The 20020-nt window shown below is 38.3% G+C and overlaps 1 protein-coding gene across 2 annotated transcripts in view; it reads right to left on the reverse strand.

Annotated features, from left to right (window-relative positions):
• Positions 1 to 20020, reverse strand: part of RAB6A (RAB6A, member RAS oncogene family) — an 84495-nt gene that overhangs the window by 43660 nt on the left and 20815 nt on the right. The window lies entirely within an intron of this gene.

The raw sequence follows: 20020 nt of genomic DNA on the forward strand, positions 1-20020 counted from the left end.
GTAGTGAAAACAAGTACTGATGGGTCTTACACAAAAGTAAAGTGGCATAAAGCAGACTTGTGAAAAGCAGGGAATACTGTATCTTTTTCGGCCTCAGATCCTATACTGGGTATTTTATAGGACAATGCTAACCTTGACATTAATTTGCAAGAAGTGAAATTTTATTTCCATCTTTCAAGAAAAGGTAACATGCTCAGGAGTTTAGAAAATTGCCCAAGGTAATTCAGTTCCCTATTACAACACAATGCCATTCCATTTCTAACCAAAGGTCATGTTCTTCTCAATATACTACTTTCTTTTGCTGTTTAAAACAAGCCCCCTCCCCGCCACAAAAAAAAAAAAAAAAAAAAAACCCATGGTCACCGCAGCAGAAAAGCTATTGTTACTACCTACCTAGCCTCCAGGTTTTAAAGAATCTGAACATAGACCATAAGAAATAGAAAATGAAAGGGAGTATATCTTTGAAAGAAAAAATAGTGAAAAATGAGAGTTTTCAGGCAGTAACTTTTTTCCTGAAGCACTAGGAAACATAAGGGCTTCCCCGGTGGGTCAGTGGTAAAGGACCTGCCTACCAATGCAGGAGACACAGGTTCAGTCCCCAGACTGGGACAATCCTCTGGAGAAGAAAATGGCAACTCACTCCAGCACTCTAGTATTCTCACCTGGGAAACCCCATATACAGAGAGGAGCCTGGCAGCCAAGAGTCCAAAGGGTCACAAAAGAGCTGGGCATAAGTTAGTGACTAAACAACAAACAATGAAACACAACCCAATGGGCATGTTTCTGGTAGCAGAAGACCCAATTCCTAAAAGGTTTGAGGAGTCACAGGATAAAGTTCAGGGCTCAAAGAACACTTAGAAAGATTGGGAAAGTAGACTTCTGCAAGAAAAGAGAGCTCCAAATAGAGAGATCTGCATTTAAAACGTGTCCTAATTCTTGGCTGATGTCCTCAATGATCTATGAGGACTTGATGGGCAGACCTTAGGGTTCCCAGCAGTTGATGGATGTTAAAAGAGTCCAACACACAGTTCAGAATTTGAATCCAGCCAAAGTAACTGCCTTCTAGGACAAAACAACTCTTTGGAGTAACAATAAAATCTAGAGTCTGTATATATGTATGCTTCATCATCCTGTATCCAATTAAAAAAGTGTGGATGTGCAAAGAAATAAAAAAATATAATTCATACCCAAGAAAAAAAGGAGTAAAAACACAGACTCCAACCTCGATGGAGGGGAGTTTGGGGGATAATGGATACATGTCCATGTACGGCTGCATTCCTTCTGCTATTCATCTGATACTATCTCAACATTGTTAATTGGCTATACCCCAACACAAAATAAAAAGTATAAACAAAAACAAAAAACTAAACCAAAAGACTCCAAGATGAGTCAGATTTTGTAGTTAGCAGACAAGGATTTAAAGCAGCTATCAGAGACATATTCTAGACCTTGGAAGAAGATATGTATAAGAAATAAATAAAAGGGAAATGTCCACAGAGAAACAAAAATGAGAAAAAAGAATCAAATGTAAATTGAAACTTACAATAAGTAATCAGAAAAGTAACTATGGATTTAACAGATGATGGAAATGGCAGAAGAAAGAAGTGAAGCTGAATATAGGTTAAATAGTTTAATATATATATAAAAGAAGTTCCCACTGGATAAGATAGAAGAAATTAGGGGGAAATATTTGTAGAAATAATAGCTGAAAACTTTTCAAATATAGTGAAACATTAAGAACTTACAGATCCAAGAAATTCAATAAACAGGACAAATACAAAGAAAATCATACCTTGACAAACTATTAAAATCCAAGGATAAAGGAAGAAAATCATCGAAAACATCCAGGGAAAATGTACTACACATAGCAGGTGGACAGGGGAAAAGGCAGGAGGAGAAAGTGATGTACATTTTTATGAACTCCTCCACAGAGAAAATGAGAACACAAGACAATGGAATTACCTCTTTAAATTTCTTAAGGAAAATACATTTTTTAACACTTAAATACTGTATCTCGTAAAACTACCTTTCAAAAATGAAGATTAACTGAAGATTATAAAGTAAGGTCATAAAGTGAAGTCGCTCAGTTGTATTCGACTCTTTGCGACCCCATGAACTGTAGCCTATCACGCTCCTCCATCCATGGGATTTTCCAGGCAAGAGTACTGGAGTGGGTTGCCATTTCCTTCTCCAGAGGATCTTCCCGACCAAGGGATCGAACCCGGGTCTCCTGCACTGTAGGAAGACGTAATTACCGTCTGAGCCGCCAGGGAAGTCCACAGACAAGTGAAGATTACAGACAAACAAAAAGGAGAGAATTCCTTGTCAGATCTGTAATACCTGGTGGTCCATCAGTTAAGAATCTGTCTGCCAATGCAGGGAACACACATTCAAATCTGGTCCAGGAAGATCCCACACACCACGGAACAACAAAGGCTGTGGGTCACAACTACCCAACCCACGCTTGGGAAGAAGAGAAGCCACTGCAATGAGAAGCCCAAGCACCACAACAAAGAGTAGCCCCCACTCACCGCAACTAGAGAAAGCTCCTGCAGAGCAACAAAGACCCAGCAAAGCCAGAAATAAATAGATAAATAAATAATTTTAACAAGAGAGAGACAGACAATTAAGAGAGTGAGAAGGAAAACCCAGATTGTGAGATATGTGAAAGGGAAACCAGTTTCAGCATGACATTGTAATGAGCTGCATACACCAACTTCCCAGTGAAACTGGGAAGAATTTAAACAAAACCAAAAGCATTTAAAATCTCTGGAAACAGTCCTAAAGGCATAAAGCAAATGAACATTTACTCAAGAAAATATACTAAAATTCAGTAATAAAAGAATGTCTGCGGTATTTGAACAACAACAAAAAAGCCAGGTACAAGTATGTTAAAAACAGCTTTATTCATAATGGCCAATAACCAGAAGTAATCTAAATCTTTATCAATAAGAGAATGGATTAAGAATTCCCTGGATGTCCAGTGGTTAGGGCTCCGTGCCTCCACTGTGGGGATATAGATTCAATTTTAGTCTTGGAACTAAAATTGCACATGCCCTGGGACTAAAAAGAAGGGAGTGGTGGGGGGAATGAATTAATTATGGCATAGTAATAAGGAAATGTTACACAAGCAAAAATAACATCTTATATACACAACTAAGTGAAGTTTCTCAGTCGTGTCCGACTCTTTGTGACCCCATGGACTGCAGCCTACCAGGTTCCAACATCCATGGGATTTTCCAGGCAAGAATACTGGAGTGGGTTGCCATTTCCTTCTCCAGGAGATCTTCCCAACCCAGGTCTCCCACATCGTAGGCAGACGCTTTACCATTTGAGCCACCAGGGAAGTCTATATACACAACAACATGGACAAATTTCACAGACAATACATGGAGTGAAAGGGGTCAGATATAAAAAATATATATGTTGTATGATTCCACTTATATATAGTTGAAAACTGGCACAATTAATCAGTGGAGATAGAAGTGAAAGTAGTAGTAACTTCTGGAGTTTCTAACTGGAATATGGAGTCAGGGAAACTTCTGACTGCTAGAAAGACCTACATTTTTATCTGAGGAGTAGTTACAAGAATGTATTAATACGTAAAATTTTCAACAAGCCATACATTTAAAATTTGTCTACTTTATGGACTTCTCTGGTGGCCCAGATGGTGAAGTGTCTGCCTACAATGCAGGAGACCCGGGTTTGATCCCTGGGTCGGGAAGATCCTTTGGGGAAGGAAATGGCAACCCACTCCAGTACTCTTGCCTGGAAAATCCCATGGACTGAGAAGCATGATAGGCTACAGTTCATGGGCTTGGAAAGAGTCGGATACGACTAAACGACTTCACTTTATGACCTTACCAGATATTACACTTTAACAAAAAGAATTTTTTTTTAAAGTAAAATACTTAATTATATATATGTGATTCCCAATAAAAACTGCATATATTTATGTGGATATCATGTAATCCTGATCTATTGTATTAAGAAGGGTCTTTACTTCTGTTGCAGTCTACCCTATACCTGAGAAAAACAACAGATAAACCCAAACTGGGGGCACTCTAAAGCAGCGGTCCCCACCCTCTAGGATCTAATGCCTGATGATTTGAGGTGGAGGTGATGCTTTTGAATCATCCTGAAACACTCCACTCACTCCTGTCTGTGGAAAAAGTATCTTCCATGAAACTCATCCCTGGTGCCAAGAACTCTGGGGACTGCTGCTCTAAAGGATACCTTGCCTCAAGATGGATCATGAAAAACAAGCAAAGGCTGAATGAGAAACTGTCACAAACCAAAGGAATCTATGGAGACATGAAAACTAAATGCAATATGGCACTCTAGACTGTATCCTGGAACAGAAAAAGGGTATTAGTGAAAAAAACTAGTAACATTCAAATAAATGTCTAGAGAGTTTGGTTATATATAGCAATACACTAATGCCAGTTTCTTAGACAAATGTACCATAGGAATTTTAGATGTTAACATGAGGTAAACTGCTGCTGCTGCTGCTGCTAAGTCACTTCAGTTGAGTCCGACTCTGTGTGATCCCATAGACGGCAGCCCACCAGGCTCCCCCGTCCCTGGGATTCTCCAGGCAAGAACACTGGGGTGGGTTGCCATTTCCTTCTCCAGTGCATGAAAGTGAAAAGTGAAAGGGAAGTCGCTCAGTTGTATCCGACTCTTCGCAACCCCATGGACTGCAGCCCACCAGGCTCCTCCATCCATGGGATTCTCCAGGCAAGAGTACTGGAGTGGAGTGCCATTGCCTTCTCCTAGGAGAGGGTTAAATGGGAATTCGGTACTGTTTGTAATATTTCTACATATTTAAAATTATTCTAAAATAAAAAGTTCATTAACAAAGGTAAAACATACACACAAAATCCCTGAATTCAAAGTTTAAAAGACTTGTATGCTTTACTGTGTATATATTATGTCTAACCTAAAAAAAAAAAAGAAATCTAACAAGTCTCAGAGCCTATACATGCTTGATCCCTAAAAAGAGGGATCAGAGGAGACATGTAATGGGTCAGAGGATTCAGGTTAACTGGCACTAAACAGTAAAAGTAACAGTATCCTGGAACTGAGTATACTATATCCACTTGAGTAAACCATTCATTTAAGTTGGATAGAATCATCATAAAGATCAGAAAACAGGGACACTTCATCAAGTTTACATAGACTGTATGAAGAGTTCTATGTCTGGCTGCTAGTAAATGGTTAATAAAAATCTATAGGTTTGACAGGAAGAGGGACAGACAGAAAGGACCACAGGGAGGGAAGCTTGATTGCTACTCTTTCAGGGTAGCAGAGAAGGAACATATGAGAGAAATAAAACAAGAAATGCAAAACATTAGTAACATAAGCTCTTTGATGGTACTTGGGGACTGAAAATCAAAAACAATTACAATCACACAGCTTACTATCTACATAAACATCACTTACTATTCTAGTGTTATCAACCTGACTTTACTGGCCTGCATGTGTGCAGGCAGGTCACTTCAGTCATGTCCGACTCTTTGTGACTGTATGCGCTGTAACTGGCCAGGTTCCTCTGTCCATGGGGTTTTCCAGGCAAGATACTGGAGTGGGTTGCCATGCCCTACTCCAGGGGATTTTCCCAACCCAAGGATTGCACCCATGACTCTCATGTCTCCTGCACTTGGAGGTGGGTTCTTTATTACTAGCGCCACCTGGAAATTCTTATCTAGGGAATCAGAGTGCAAATAACTACTGCTCCTTCAGGAAATTCCCCAAAGTTCATCAAATTAACATAAAACTGTCCATCTAGTCATAAGATAGCATAAAATGATGTTTACTCTCACAGATTTCTTAAAAACGTTTGCTTGCTTGTCTGCACCAGGTCTTAGTTGTGGCGTGCAAGATCTTTAGTTGCAGCATGTGAACTCTTAGTTGCAGCATATATGTGATCTAGTTCCCTGACCAGAGATTGAACCTAGGGCCCCCTGCAATGGGGGTTTGGAGACTTAGCCATTAGACCACCAGGGAAGTTTCTCACAGATTCTTTGAACTTTGTCTCAAAATGCTCACTCTTTGTAGTGTCCACAAATTTTAAATGATTGCAACAGTCTTTACCCAATTCTAATCAAGCCTCCATATTAATATAGCCTCCTTAAATCAAACCTCCCAAACCATAAACATCCCAACTTTGCTCTCCTCCTTCCCAAAAGGCTACAGTGTTGGTTTGAATAGTGTATCCCCAAAGCTCCTGTTCATTGGCAAACTGAAAAGTGACCTTCTTTGGAAATAGGGCTCTTCACAGATACAATCAAGTTAAATTCTGGTCATGATGGATTAGAATGGGTTCTGGCAATAATCAGAAGCTAAGAGAAACAGATAGGATGGTTTCTATTACAGAGCCTTCAGAGGGAGAATGACCTCCCTGACAACTTGATGCGGGACTTCTAGCCTCCAAGAACTGTGAGATAATAAACTTTTGTAGTTTAAAGACACTAATTTGTGGTAATTGCTATGGCAGTCCTAAGAAATTAATAAAGCTCCTAAAACTAAGCATTATCTTCCTTAAAGTGGTAAGCAATAAACTCAGATTTACCTTAACAACAGGTTGTGTTAGTGCAATTTTCAGGGAGTAAGCACTGAACAGAGTTCATTATACTATCTGAACTATATGACATACATTTGAAAAAGTCCATAATAAAAAGCATTTGAAAATATTTTCATAATCTAACATATCATGGCCCCAATGTGAAAATCAGCATGTTACAACTGAATTATTATAAAGGTCAAAGGATGCTCTGTCATTAGTTCAAATATCATTTCACATGAAGTCTTTATCCAAGTCTTTACAGCTTCATCCTCTATGCTCTCCTGACAGTAAATAAAGCCTTAATGACAACCCTTTTCCTTAGGTAGAATGGATTCTTCTATAGAAAGACAAATAAACAAATGGTCCTGACAGTAATATTACAAAGGCTATAAATCCTAAATAATATGGGTAGTGAACCAAGAACTTCTAGACGTACAAGTTGGTTTAGATAAAGCAGAGGAACCAGAGATCAAATTACCAACATTTGCTGGATCATAAAGACTGAGAAGGAATTCCAGAAAAACATCTCCTGCATCACCAACTACGCTAAAGCCTTTGACTATGTGGATCATAGCAAATTGTAGAAAATTCTTAAAAGAGATGGGAATACCAGACCACCTTATGATGTTTCCTGAGAAACCTGTATGTGAGTCAAAAAGCAACAACTAGAACCAGACATGGCAAATAACTGATTCAAAATTGGGAAAGGAGTGCAACAGGGCTATATATTTTCACCTTGCTTATGTAACTTATATGCAGAGTTCACCATGCAAAATGTCAAGCTGAATTACAAGCTGGAATCAAGATTTCTGGGAGAAATATCAACAACCTCAGATATGCAGATGATCCCACTCTTAGGGTTAAGGTTAGGGCACAGAGCAAAGAGAAACTAAAAAGCCCCTTGATGAGTGTGAAAGAGGAGAGTGAAAAAGCTGACTTGAAACTCAACAGTCAAAAAACTAAGATCATGGCATCCAGTCCCATCACTTTATGGCAAATAGAGAAAAAGTGGAAGCAGTGACAGATTTTCTTTTCTCAGGCTCCAAAATCATTGAGAATGGTGACTGCAGCCATGAATTTAAGACACTCTGTCCCTGGAAGGCAAGCTATGACAAAGTTAGACAGTATTAAAAAGCAGAGACATCACTTTGCTGACAAAGCTCCATATAATCAAAACTATGGTTTTTCCAGTCGTCACGTATGGATGTGAGAGTTAGACCATAAAGAAGGCTGAGCACCAAAGAATTGTTGCTTTTGAATTGTGGTGCTGGAGAAAGACACTTGAGAGTCCCTTGGACAGCAAAGAGATCAAACCCACCAATCCTAAAGGAAATCAATCCTGAATATTCATTGGAAAGGCTGACGCTGAAGCTCCCATACTCTGGACACCTGATACAAACAGCCAACTCATTGGAAAAGACCTTGATGCTGGGAAAGACTGAAGGCAAAAGGAGAAGGGGGCAGCAGAGGATGAAATGGTTAGATAGCATCACTAACTCAATGGACATGAATTTGAAGAAATTCCAGGTGATAGTGGAGAACAGAGGAGCCTGGTGTGTTGCAGTCCATCGGGTCACAAAGAGTTGGACACGACTGAGTGACTGAACAACAGTGTTAGGTCACTTAAGTACATTCATTTAAAATGGGAGAAGCATCTGGGGTATTTTATTTCAAATTCCAGTATTAGCAAAGCTAACAAAATGTTGCATAGTTGAGAATATAAGGACAATCTTTCCTATAGAGCCACTTTGCTGTATTTATCAAATATGGAGCTCAGACTTTCCTGGTGGTCCAGTGGTTAAGAATCCTACTGCCAATGAAGGGGACACAGGTTTGATCCCTGTTCCAGGACGATTCCACATGTTGCAGGGCAACTAAGTCCCTGAGCCACTACTGAAGCCCTCACACTCTATAAAGCACATGCTCTGCAACAAGAGAAGCCACTGAAATGAGAACCCCACCCACCACAACTAGAAAGAAGCTTCTGCTCACCTCAACAAGAGAAAGCCTGAGCGCAGTAATAAAGATCCAGCACAGCCAAAATATTTTAATTAAAAAACAAAACGTGTAGTTCAATCCAGCATGCAGTTTGATCTAAACAAGTAAGAAAATAACCAGACATATACACAAAGATTTAGGTATAAGACTGTGCCTTAAATAGTATAGGTACCACTATCTTTAAGAGTAAAATTTAGGAAAAGCCTGCTATTACAACAGGGCTATCCATGGTTATATCAATTATAACATCTTCCTAAGTTCCACAGTGCTATGTATCTAATTCAAATTTCTGCTATAGAAATCTTAGTGACAGAGGAAATGGGTAAAATAAAGTTGTAAAAGAAAAATCTGTATAATTTTATTACCCTAATTTTCGTAAAGCAAACATGTCTTAATTATTCACAATCAAGAAAGATTACATCTACAATAATTAAAACTTATAAAAGCAGAACAATTTCTAATAGTAAAAATCTAAGTTAGAGGAGAATAAACAACTAAAGGAGAGAAGCCCTCTCAGAGTAAAATTAAATGGGAATAAGACAACTATAAAATACTGGAGGTCAAGGTAGTTAAATACAATAATTTTTTCTCAAGTAGCAAATATCAATGTTTTAAAAAACTAAAATTGGTACTGTTATGCAATTAAGACTGAAATGCAATCAGAGACCCCCCAGGAAGAAACAAAAACTTTTTTTCTAACCATGGGACAATTGCACTTATCTTCTATGCTAGTAAGGTTATGCTTAAAATCTTGCATGCTAGGCTTCAGCATTATGTGAACCAAGAACTTTCAGATGTCCAAGCTCAGTTTAGAAAAGGAAGAGGAACCAGAGATCAAATTGCAACATTTGTTGGATCACAGAGAAAGAAAATTCCAGAAAAACACCACCTCTGTTTCACTGACTTACATCAAAGCCTTTGACTGTGCAGATCATAACAAACTGTGGAAAGCTCTTAAAGAGATGGGAATACCAGACCTGTCTCCTGAGAAACCTGTATGTGGGTCAAGAAGCAACAGTTAGAACCCTGTATGGAACAATTGATTGGTTCAAGATCAAAAAAGAAGTACAACAGGGCTGACTGCTGTTGCTCTGTTTGTTTAATCTACATGCTGAGGACATTATGAGAAATGCCAGGCTGGGTGAGTTACAAGCTGGAATCAGGATAGGTGGGTGAAGCATGAACAACCTCAGATATGTGGATGATACCACTCTTATGGCAGAAAGTGAAGAGGAATTAAACAGCCTCTTGAGGGTGAAGGAGGAAGAGTGTAAGAGCCAGCTTAAAACTAAATATGAAAAAAACCACAGCCCCATTACTTCATGGCAAACAGAGGGGAAAAGGCGGAAGTAGTGACAGATTTCCTCTTCTTGGGCTCTAAAATCACTGCAGATGGTGACTGCAGCCATTAAATTTGAAGACGTTTGTTTCTTGGCAGGAAAGCTATGACAAACCTAGACAGTGTGTTGAAAAGCCGATAAAGGTCTATATGGTCAAGGCTACGGTCTTCCCAGTGGTGACATATAGTTGTGAGAGCTGGACCATAGAGAAGGCCGAGCACTGAAGAACTGATGCCTTTGAACTGTGGTGCTGGAGAAGACTTCTTAAAGTCCCTTGGACAGCAAGACCAAACCTGTCAATCTTAAGGGAAATCAACCCTGCATACTCAATGGAAGGATTGATGCTGAAGCTGAAACTCCCAGTATTTTGGTCATCTGATGCAAACACCTGACTAAATGGAAAAGTCCATGATGCTGGGAAAGACTGAGGACAGAAGAGGTCGTCAGAGGATGAGATGGCTGGATGCCATCGCCGATGCAATGGACATGAACTTGGGCAAACTTTGGGAGATGGTGAGGGACACAGAGAGACCTGGCATGCTGCAGTCCATGGGGTCGCAAAGAGTCAGAAATGACTGGGTGACTGAATGACAACAAATGAAATATTCAAATGTCCTGTTCTGATACATGTATTTTCAAGTAATCTCTAAAATGACTAGAATGGCATTTAAAATGCTGCCTCAATGCCACCTCCAGAAACAGAAATTCTAGCCCAATTCCAACATTTGTAACAACGTGTCTGAAATCAGACCATCAGCAAAGCATTATTTCTACTCTCTCGTAGTTCACTACAGACTAGGCATTGATAAGTTCTTATTGGGATTCCTATTTTATTTTACTGTAACAATCACTGAAGAACAATTTAGGTATGAAATCTAATTCAAATGGTGTTCCTGTTCAAATTAAGTAGGGAAGACAGAAAAAAACTAATGCAATGTGATTAAAAAGTAGAAATATGTACAGAATGTTGTGGGTGGGAGCAGTCTTACACAATGAGGCTGGAAGACCAGGAAAAACCTCTGAGAGAAAACCTTTAAAGCCGAGGTGAAAAACAGATTAGTTAGCTAGGAGAGATAAGATGGCATCTCCTGACCTTAACAAGCATTATGAACTACCCTATATTTGACAGCTTACTTGTGGAGCTTCATTTAATTTTCCAATCTTATCTGAAATACATCTAAAAAGAATTAAATATGCAACTCCATTTCTATATAGAAGTACCCGAATTCTTAAAAAACAAATCAGAAAAGAGCATTTGCAATAAGCTATATATAGGATATAACTCTCAAATTACAGGCTGATGAGATTTTATTTCTAATATTGAACCTATCGCAACCTCAAAAGTCTGAGTGAGTGAATAAGCAGTTTAGGGGAAATAATTCCTGAGTTGGAATTCCTGTTCTGTCTTTTTAAAAGAAATTGAAATACAATTCACATATCATAAAATTCACCCTTCTAAAGTACAAACTTCAATAGTTTTTAATATATTCACAAAGTTGTACAACCATCACCACTAATTCCAGAACATTTTCATCACTCCAAAAGAGAAATTCCATACCCATTAGCAGTCACTCCACAAAACCCCCTAGTCCTAGCAACCATTAATCTACTTTCTATCTCTATGGATTTGCCTATTCTCTAGCCCACTTTTTTACCAGCTACGTAACCTACACAGTTTACTTAATCTTTCTGTGCCCCAGTGTCATTTATAAAATAAGTATAATAATAACTCCTATATCACAGGGTGGTTATTAATACGTACAAAAAGCATGCTCAGTGAGTATAAACAATTATTAGGAAGCATTTTAGAAGACAGTTTTCTTCATAATGATTTAAGATTTCAACAGAAGGATGAGAATAATTCTAGATGAATCTAGAATCTAGTTATCCTCTAACTGAAAACAAATACTGGTCTATCAGGCAACCCTGAACAAATTTCAGTGATTTGATACACAATATATTTTCTGCCCTCAGTGAAGCTGAAAAAGAGATTTATAAACAAAAGATATCTAGAAAGACACAAAATGTTTGGAAATAAACTAATACACTAATAACCCATGGGCTCGTGAAGAAATCACAATGGAAATTTTAAAATAATCTCAACTAAATGATAATGAAAATATTATATGTTATGCATGATTCATAAAAGTCAAATGTTTATAACCTCATGAATGAATAAACAAAGTGTGGTATATCCATATAATAGAGTATTATTCAATCATAAAAAGGAAAGTGCTCATACATGCCACAAAAAAGATCAATCTACAAAACACTATGCTAAGTGAAAGAAGCCAGTCACAAAAGACCACATATGACTCCATTTATATGAACTGTCAAGAATAGGCAAATATATAGAGACAGGAAGTAGATAAGTGGTTGCTTAAGGATTGAAGAGGGTAGGGGAATTGGGTGATGATAGCTAACAGACGCAAAGATTCTTCTGGAGGTGATGAAAATGTTCTAAAATTGTTTATGGTGGGACTTCCCTGGTGGTCCAGTGGTTAAGAATCTTTGTGCCAATGCAGGGGATATGGGTTTGACCCCTGATTGGAGAATCAAGATTCCAAATGCCATGGGGTAAGTAAGCCCATGTGCCACAACTACTGAGGCCATGGTGCAACTACTGAAGCCCTAGAGCCCATGCAACTGCAACTAGAGAAGCTACTGCATTGAAATGCTCTAGCATCGCAACTACAGAGTAGCCCCACTCATCCAAACAGAAACCCCACATGCAGCAAGGAAGAGCCTGTGGGCCACAATGAAAACCCAGCATAGCCAATATAAATTTTACAAAGTGCTTATGGTGACGGTTGCACAACTTTGTGAATATACTAAAAACTACAAACACTTCAAATGCGTGAATTTTGCTTTCTTAAAATTTCCAGTAGAATTTATTGCAGAATTTATTTCCAGTAGAATTTATTATCATGTTTTTCTTTTAATTTTATACTGGAGTATAGTTGATTGACACTGTTAAGTTAGTTTCAGGTGTACACCAGTGTGATTCAGTTATACATGTACCTATTCTTTTTCAAATTCTTTTCCCATTTAGGTTATTACAGACTATTGAGCAGAGTTCCTTGTGCTATACATAGTATATCCTTGCTGTTGGTGGTGGTTGTCTAGTCACTAAGTTGTGTCCAATTTTTCTGACCCCAAGAACTTCAGCACGCCAGGCTTCTCTGTTCTTAACTATCTCCCAGAGTTTGCTCAAACTCATGTCCATTGAGTCGGTGATGCCATCCAACCATCTCATCTTCTCCTCCTGCCTTCAACCATTCCCAGCATCAGGGTCCTTTCCAATGTGTCGGCTCTTTGCATCAGATGGCCAAAGTATTGGAGCTTCAGCATCAGTCCCTCCAATGAATATTCAGGGTTGATTTCCTTTAGGATTGACTGGTTTGATCTCCTTGCAGTCCAAGAGACTCTCAAGAGTCTTCTCCAGCACCACAGTTCGAAAGCATCAATTCTTCGGTGTTAGTCTTCTTTATGGTCCAACTCTCACATCAGTACATAACTACTGCAAAAGCCATAGTTTTGACTGTATGGACCTTTGTCGGCAAAATGGTGTCTCTGTTTTGTAAAACGCTGTCTAGCTTTGTCATAGCTTTCCTTCCAAGGAACAAGTGTATTTTAATTTGATGGCCATAGTCAACATCCTCAGAGATTGTGGAGCCCAAGAAAATAAAATCTGCCACTGTCTCCATCTTTCCCATCTATTTGCCATGATGTGACAGGACCAGATGCCACGATCTTAGTTTTTTGAATGTTGACTTTTAAGTCAGCTTTTTTACTCTCCTCTTTTACCTTCTTCAAGAGGTTCTTTAGTTCTTTAGTTCCTTTAGAGGTTCTTTAGTTCCTCTTCACTTTCTGCCATTAGGGTGATAACATCTGCATATCTGAGGTTGGTTATCTCTTTTAAATATAGTAGTATGTACATGTCCATCCTAAACTCCCAATTTATCCACTTACCCACCCTTCCCTCCTCCCCGCTTCACTGCGCCCCCCAACCCTGTAACCTTAAGTTTCTTCTCAAGTCTGTGAGTCTCTTTCTGTTTTGATTAAGTTCATTTGTATCATTATGGATACTAATTCCTTGTTGGTCACATCATTTGCAAATATTTTCTTCCATTCTGTGGATTGTCTTTTCGTTTTGTTTATGTTCTCCTTTCCTGTGCAAAAGTTTAATTAGATCCTTTTTATTTTTATTTCCATTACTATAGGAGACAAACTGAAAAAGATATTTCTGCAGTTTAAGTCAAGGAGTGTTCTGGATATATTTTCCTCCAAGGGTTTTATAGTATCTGCTTTTACACTCAGGCCTCAATAAACTCCACTTTGAGTTTATTTTTGCTTATGGTATTAAAGAATGTCTTTTCTTTTTTTTTTCAACATGTAGCAGTCCAGATTGTTTCTTCAATTTCTCCTTCTGATTTTTTATTGTTAGTGTATAGAAATCCAACAGAGGACTTCCCCGGTAGCTCAGTGGTAAAGAATCCACCTGCCAATGTAGGAGACATGGGTGCGATCCCTGGTCTGGGAAGATTCCACATGCCACAGAGCAACTAAGCCCATGCGCCACAACTACTCAAGCCCATGTGTCCTAGAGCCAGTGCTCTGCAGTGAGAAGCCATCGCAACGAGAAGCCCAAGCACAACTACAGAGTAACCCCTGCTCCACTGAACTAGAGAAACCTGTCCCACATGCAGCAACGAAGACCCAGCACAGCTGAAAATAAATTAGTTAAAAAAAATGCAACAGATTTCTGTGTATTTATTTTGTATCCTACAACTTCACCAAATTCACTGATGAGCTCTCGCAGTTTTCTGGTAGCATCTTTAGGATCTTCTGTGTATAGTATTTCATCTGCAAACAGTGACAGTTTTACTTCTTTTCCAAATTGGATTCCCTTTCTTTTTCTTCTCTGATTGCCGAAGCTAGGACTTCCAAACCTATGTTGAATAGAAAAGATAAGAGTGGACATCCTTGTCTTGTTTCTGATCTTAGAGGAAATGTTCTCAGCTTTTCACTGTTGACTATGATATTAGCTGTAGGTTTGTTATATATGGCCTTTATTATATGAGATATGTTCCCTCTATACCCCACTCTGTAGAGTTGTTATCATAAATGGGTGTTGAATTTTGTCAAAAGCTTTTTCTGTAACTACTGAGATGACCATATGGTTTTTTCTTCAATTTGTTGATGTGGTATATTACACTGACTGATTTGCTGATACTGAAAAGTCCTTTTATCCCTGAGAGAAATCCCACTTGATCACGATGTACGATCCTTTCAATGTATTGCTGGATTTGGTTTGCTAGTATTTTGTTGAAATTTTGTATCTATGTTCATTAGTGATATTGGTGATGGTTGCAAAACTCTCGAATATACTAAAAACTATGGAATTATATACTTTAAATGAGTGAACTGTATGGTATATGATTTAAAAAATTTTTTTAAACTTCCTCTAGAATTTATTACAGCTACCATGTTATGAAAACAAAAGCAGATCATTCTTAATGTGCCGAATTCATTAATGAAGTAAAAATATTTAATCCCAATCACATAAAAAGATAATTTTAACTCTACCTTGAAATTGAATCAATGAATAATTATCTGTTTGGAAACTACATACCTAGTACCATATTATACCAAAGATAAGGTTGCTGTCCTCATAGAATATATGGATCATTGGTAATCAACCATTAAACTAGTTAATGTCACAATGTATTGGGAAATATTGAAAAATTAACAAATTTATCTGGATACTGTTCATCTTGCCCTTCTGAGAGACTTACAGATCTAGATGAGATTAGTTTTGAAAGGGGGTCTTGTTTAGCCCAAAAAATCTTCAGAATTAATCAGAGACTAAGGGTTTCCCAGGTGGCTCAGTGACAAAGAATCTGTCTGCCAATGCAGGAGACAGGGATTCTATCCCCTGGGTTGGGAAGATTCCCTGGAGGAGAGAACAGCAACTCACTCCAGTATTCCTGCCTGAAAAATTCCATGGACAGAGGAACCTGGTGGGCTGCAGTTCATGGGGTCACAAAGAGTCAGACACAACTGAGTGACTGAACATGCATGCATGCAGAGGCTAAAGAACCTTTATACGAAGAAGTAGGCTTAGAAATCAAGCAGTCCTATTTTGATGTTTTAGTCAAAATCATGGAATTAATGATCAAGTATCAAGAATTTCCTACTATGATGGTACTTTGATGAGAGACAGAAAGCAAAAATACTGCCAGTATTAAATAAACTGCACTCCAATGCCTATGATCCCTAAAGATAAATCTTTTTAACATTAGAAAACTCACTGAGTCAAATGAATGGTAATTAAAGAAAATGTAGTGTACACAAAACTGAAGTAAGAAACCTCTAATTACATAGGAAATCTATGAAAGGATCAATCATTTTAAGAAAATTATTTTTCCACTAGTCCCACTGCTATGAATATCATCTTCATGAGCCTAGGCCACCTTCTCCAATGGATACTGAGGACCCATTACTGATCTTAACCAATCAATTTCCATTTTGGCTTGAAGGACTGCTGCAAACTGCTGAAATTCCTCCTTGGTAGATGAATACAGAGCAACTCCTATTCTAGATTCCTTTGCCATGATGTCCCATGGATTTATTTCAAAGGACCTCTGCTGCCAACAACTATTACTTGTCCTCCATGTGACAAAAGATTCAAATCATTGCTAAGATTTACATTAGCTAACATTTCAATAATCACATCAACTTCTTTTCACCAACAGACTTCTTAATTTTATCAACTTAATTAGCTTCTTTGTGATTAAATACTTCATGGGGTCCATTCTGCTAAAGAATGTTTTGTCCTTCTTCAGAACCAGCTGTGCACAAAACCTTTAAGCCATAAGCTCTAGCAATGCGGCACACTGCCTACCCAACTCCTCCACCAGCCCCATAACCTGAATACTTCCTCCAGCTTTCACAGGAGTACTATGGAGCAGAGCTCAGTAAGCAGTAAAATACAGGAGCTCCTTGTTTAAAGTCCAGTTTTTCTGGCAGTGTGTAAACAAGTTTGACTGCCTGCCAGACCATACTTTGTGTAGCCCCCCGAAATGTGCTGGTAGTAAAAACTGTCAGCTTTCTTGAAAGCAAACACATGTCCTCCAACAGCGTCTATTATCCCAACTAAAACTAAACGAGGAGTATAAGAGAGAAGTGGTTTTCTACTTTAAGCACCAAAGTAAATGTGTTTACTAGGTTTACATCACATGCTTGGACTTTGATTAGAACCTGATGGTCTTGCAGAATGATCTTGCTGAATCTGACTTGAGTTACAGCACTTTTGATCCACCAAATTTAAAAACTAACAGCTCTCATCAACCTCTCTCCAGTCACCATGATGACCTAACCTAGGTATCAGTTCTAGAGGGGGAAAATCTGACAGAGTTCCTTCAGATTCCAAAGGAAAGCAGGGGTGTGTGGTATACAATTTTATCTTAATAAAGCTGTGATTAAAAATCTATGATGGTGACTACTGTACAACAAGGTGAATATATTGGATGCGAGAACTGGACCACAAAGAAGGCTGAGCACCGAAGAATGGATGCTTTTGAACTGTGGTGTTGGAGAAGACTCTTGAGACTCCCTTGAACTGCAAGGAGATCCAACCAGTCAATCCTAAAGAAAATCAGCCCTGAATACTCCTTGGAAAGACTGTTGCAGAAGTTAAAGTTCCAATACTTTGGCCACCTGATCCGAAGAGCTGACATGCTGGAAAAGATCCTGATTCCGGGCAAGACTGAAGGCAAAAAGAGAAGGGGGTGGCAAAGGATGAGATCATTATATAGTAGCACCAACTCAATGGACATGAATCTGAGCAACCTCCAGGGGATAGTAACAGTAAAGGACAGCTTGGTGCACTGCAGTCCATGACGTCACAAACAGTCAGACAAAACTTAGCAACTGAACAACAACTGAACTGTATAAATAGAAATAAGTTAAAATGGTAAATTTTGCTATGTATAATAATTTTAATATTGGAACACCAAAGATAACTAAAAAAAGGCACTGATTACTAAAGATTAGAGAACTAATTATTGGGCCTCCAGAAAACCAAGGGATAATAATTTAAGAGAGAACTTCTGTAAGTTAACTTCTATAAAGTAATTCCTTACATAATATGTTCTTTGAGAATACTTAGGATTCAAAGCATATAAGACTAATGTTTGCATAAAAAGAGAAGTCTCAGTTATTCTACAACCTATATAAATGAACATTTATCAACTGCTTCGAACCTTGTCAGTTATACTGGCCGGGTAACACTGAAAGGGACAAGATATTTAGATTTTCTAACTTTTCCCCACAAAAATAAACCACTATAAAAGATTAATGTGCTATGATAATACTAGTTTAAATCAGATGCTATGATTTTAGTAACAGAGTTAAGCATAAAAATACAACAAATCACAACACTATCTGTAGTCCATCATAGTAACAAAGACACCCGAAAAAGGTACCTAGGGATCACACAAAAAAAGCTCAGCTGCAAGCAAAACTCACTGCAATATTAAAGCCAGGATGTCTCACCTAGGTGATGCAATTTTACAGCAAAACAGAAAATCAATTAAACCAAGCTAACACTACACCCAGGTAGCAAACCTAATCAACAACACTGAAGTTCAATAAAGCTAGTAACCTTTCTCTAAGGACCAAAATTGAATAAAGATATTGTTTCTCCTCAAGTTTTTAAAAGAAGAAAACTGCAACTACACTTGTACAATCGCATTTAAAAAACAGGGAGAATGAATTCAGTCATATAAATAAATTGCTAAAATAAGTAATTTCACAATATGGCTCAAAAATTGTTTTTAATAAAGATGTTTTACTTCTTTACAATAATATTATGTTAAAGGCATTATATCTATGATATGAATTTCCAGGCTGATGAAATGGAGATATCCAAAGTAAAAACAAAAAATAGTTAATTACACAAGAAGACAGAAAAGATATTCACATACAGGTAAAGACTCACTGATGAATAAAACTTAAACAAATATATTAATTCTTGGACGGCTACTATTTCTCACTTCATTCTAAAATCACCAACTGCTAGGAAACGAGGCTGGAGAATGAGAGACTGAAAACCAAGTCAGAGTAAGGCCTTGAACACATAGGAAGTTTACGATGCACTGAGACACAAATATGCACACGTACAAGAGAGTCAACAAGAAAGCACTGTGCAAAGTAAGCGTCCATTCTATGCGCTGCCAGTTTGCTGTTACGTTGTGCTCAGTCGCTCAATCATGTCCGACTCTCTGCAACCCCACGGACTGGAGCCCACCAGGCTCCTCTGTCCATGGAATTTTCCAAGCAAGAATACTGGAATAAGTTTGCTTTTCCCCCTCCAGGGGATCTTCTGACCCAGGGATCAAACCCACGTCTCCTGCACTGGCAAGTGGATTCTTTACCACTGCGCCACCTAGGAAGCCCAATGCCAGAGGTGTCATTCATCAATTTATAAACATTCTAATGCCACCCAGTATCCATAAGCTAAAGATCCTTACCAGGCGCTCAAACTGGAGACTAGCCTTTCTACTGTCATCTCCTACCCCTGCCAAACATAAAAAACATCTGACAGTGATGGAAGGCTATTAGTTATTCTTCTTGCATAACATGTTCCTTTGAGCCTCTGAGATTTTGCTCATGTAACCTAATTTTGTGGAACTTTTCTTTCTGGTTACATTATGAACTTATGAATTCAATATCAGATACAGTTCTGCGTGGAGGAGAGAAAAACTAAATTACCTCTCAACATTACTCTCAGCTGAATTCCCTGGTGGCCAAGTGGCTAGGTTTGGGGCTTTCACTGCTGTGGTCCAGGTTCAATCCCTGGTCACGGAACTGAGACTGCGCAAGTTGTGTGGTGCATTGAAAAAAAAAAATTACTTTCAGCCTAAGACTGTATTTCGAGAAGTATTTTAGATGGCTGCAAGGCTTTTAACTTATTCTCACAACAGAGTCAACATCCATCTATGAATGTATCTTAAGGATAAACTGAGCTGAATTAATTTTAAAAGATACATGCATCCCAATGTTCATACCAGACTATTTACAATAGTCAAGACATGGAAGCAAGCTAAAT

Source organism: Budorcas taxicolor, chromosome 15 (genome assembly GCF_023091745.1).
Source record: "Budorcas taxicolor isolate Tak-1 chromosome 15, Takin1.1, whole genome shotgun sequence".
In the NCBI taxonomy this organism is placed as follows: Eukaryota; Metazoa; Chordata; class Mammalia; order Artiodactyla; family Bovidae; genus Budorcas; species Budorcas taxicolor.